Here is a 2,908-nt window from a genome sequence, read left to right as displayed (position 1 = left end):
GTCCAACCGGCTGGGCACGGCCAGGTAGCCCATGCTGTGTCTGGACGTCCTCCTGCTGGTATAATTATGTTAAAATCACGAGACAGGGAAGGGCCCAGTGGCTCCTACCTGTAATCCCAGCAATTTGGGAGGCCAAGGCGGGAGGATTACCTGAGATCAGGAGATGGAGACCAGACTGGCCAATATGGTGAAACCCCATCTCTACCAAAAATACAAAAATTAGCTGAGCCTGGTCGTGCATGCCTGGAATCCCAACTATTCGGGAGACTGAGGCAGGAGAATCGCTTGAACCCAGGAGACGGAGGTTGTAGTGAGCCACGATCGTGCCACTGCGCTCCAGCCTGGTTCCCAATAGGCCCCGCAGGCCCTACAGGTCGTCTTCCCAACCTGCCCCTTGCTCCATACCACCCCCCTCCACTCCATAATATTATAGAAGGACACCTAGTCAGACAAAATGATGCAACTTAATTTTATTAGGACAAGGCTGGTGGGCACTGGAGTGGCACCTTCCAGAACCAGAAGAGGCACTGGGGAGGGGTCACAGGGATGCCACCCGGGCAGTTAGAAGCCACAGCTGCCCTCCACAGAGCGGCACTGCACGGTGCGCAGGAATGTCTCGACCTTGTCCATGTCCTTCCTGAAGCAGTAGAGCAGCCCGTAGTTCTTGAGCAGTGCGTCATCGTTGTGCGAGTTTGTGTCAAACTTGCTGTAGGTCTGCTTGAAGATCTACCCAGTCCGGGGGCTGCCATCTTCCAGCCTCTGCAAAGTGAAGGAAGAGAAGGAGAGGCCAAGGGCTTGCGCACTGTTCACTCCCTCTCTCATTCATTCATTTTCCTCCCTCCCCTCCAGGCTGTAGAGAAAGGCCTGGAGGATTCGCCAGGGGAAATGAAGAATAAGATGAGTTCTCTTGGGTCAGATCCTGACTACTAAAAAGAGGGCAGCAGTGTTTCTCTCCCCGGTCCCTGGAAGCCAGTGGGGCCCCAGGATTGGGGACCCCTGGCGCCACCCTCACCCCCAGCAGCGTTTGGATGCCTTCCTCTAGGTCCTTTAGGTGGTGATAGACGTTCCTGTCCGAGGCGCCATACACCAGGCTGTTGGCGAAGACGCTCCTGAGGAACCGCACGGGCTCCAGCCATGACTGGATGAGCAGCATGGAGATGCGGAGCAGCTCTAGGTTCTGCAGGGGAGGGACTCGCAGTGGCTGTGCTGCCCGGGGGCTCTGACCACAGGTCTCCCCCATCCCCACCTGGGGAGAAGGCATCCACTCACGGATTTCTGTTGCGTTTTCACCCTGTTGGAAGGTGTGGGAATAGACTCTGAGAAGCAGAGGGAGGTCTGGGGGTTCTGCAGGAATGAATACTTCTGCTCCTTCAGGATATAGGCTTCTTCCTAGGAGAAGGACTGCCCACCAAGGTCTACGCTGGAGACCAGCTCCCATTGTTACTTTTCTGGCAACCTCACTCAGCGTATGCTCATCTGCCTGCATTTTCACTTCAGAAAACAACCCTGAGCTCCTTAGTCTCCTCCCATTACTTCCCCAGCGGGGGAAAGTCACCCTTTCCTGCCACCTCTGAAGCGTACCCATTCCCAAAGAGCTTACAAACTCCTGGTAGGTGTCAAATGCCAGCTGGTCCAGGCGATGGGCGCGGAGCATAGCATTGTCAAAAAGCCTGGATAAGGGAATGGTTGGGAAGGCACTGCCCTCTTGAAGCCAGGGCAGGCAGAGCAGGGCAAAGGCCAGGAGCAGGGACGTCCGGGAGCCTGGGGAGAAACCGGAGGGTAACAGAGGGAGCTGGAGAGCAAGAGTCCAGCGCTCTCCCTGCTCCTGGGGCTGGTTTTTTTTTTTTTTTCTCTCTCTCTCTCTCTACCTCCCTCCAGGGACCAGAAACATTCAGAGATTGGCCAAATACTGGGCTTAGATGGAGATACTAACATTCAGACGCCCCAAACCTGAGGTTTAGTGTGCCCGTCCCATCTACAGGGCGCCGCCTCTCTCCTCTGGACGCATTGCGCCCAAAGGGATTTTAGGGGCGCTTACCTGCAGCCATTGCAGCTAGGTGAGCTGTCCACAGGACCCTGAGTGGTTTGGGGAGTTGGGCCTTGGGATCCTGGAGCTGGTCTCTTGTGGGCCGTTTTTATGCCCTGGCCCCTTCTCTCTCGCTGCTTCTCCCCACTCCTAGTGAGTTCGAGCTGGTCTCGAACTCCTAACCTCAGGCGATCCACCTGCCTCAGCCTCCCAAAATGCTGGGATTACAGGCGTGAGCCACCGTGCCCAGCACCTCAGTTTCTTTAAACAGAGGTAATTAACATCTGTTTTTACCTTTTAAGTCTAATAGGGGATTCGGACTTTTTTTTTAACAAGTGTGAAAAAACTCTCTGTAAACTGTAAAGCTGAAATATAGTGTCTAAGGAATAAATAGGCAATGCCCAAAGTCCTCCATAGAATATTGGCATTGTAAATGGAGAGCGACTTTCTCTAGGTGAAACTAAGCACTGGAAAAGACAGTTTGGGAGCACCATTTGGCCTGACCAGTGTCCCTGGCTAACTTGCTGCTGCCAGGTCTTGGGCCCAGGAATGTCTGTGAGCGAAACTAGTTTGCTGCTCCTTTTTCACAACTCTCCTTTTTTTCCAATGCTTACTCTTTCTTCTGCTTTGAAACCTTTATCTTCTTTTAGCCCCACGTGCAAGTTGACCGCATTGTAATGGGTCTATACTGCCCCCTTGTGGTCACTCCCTGCCGTGGTTGCATTAACTTCTGACCTGGTGTGCGTGATAAAGGCAAACCTGAGGAAACCCAACCAACCCCAGCTAAAAGCAGTTGGCCCTGGAAAATCCAAATTAAAGCCAGCTGCTGGAGTGCAGAGCTCCTTGATGGGAAGGAGTAGTTTATGCCTGGTTTTGCCCCAA

The 2,908-nt window shown here is 53.6% G+C and overlaps 1 pseudogene; it reads right to left on the bottom strand.

The window, feature by feature from the left end:
* Nucleotides 1-561: 561 nt before the first annotated feature.
* On the bottom strand, nt 562-2,048 carry LOC105737546 (annotated as a pseudogene).
* Between the last annotated feature and the right edge of the window lie 860 nt (nt 2,049-2,908).

The sequence above is a fragment of the Nomascus leucogenys genome, chromosome 19 (assembly GCF_006542625.1).
Source record: "Nomascus leucogenys isolate Asia chromosome 19, Asia_NLE_v1, whole genome shotgun sequence".
In the NCBI taxonomy this organism is placed as follows: Eukaryota; Metazoa; Chordata; class Mammalia; order Primates; family Hylobatidae; genus Nomascus; species Nomascus leucogenys.
Note: the sequence above shows the minus strand (reverse complement) of the source record. Positions and strands in the feature narration are given on the sequence as shown.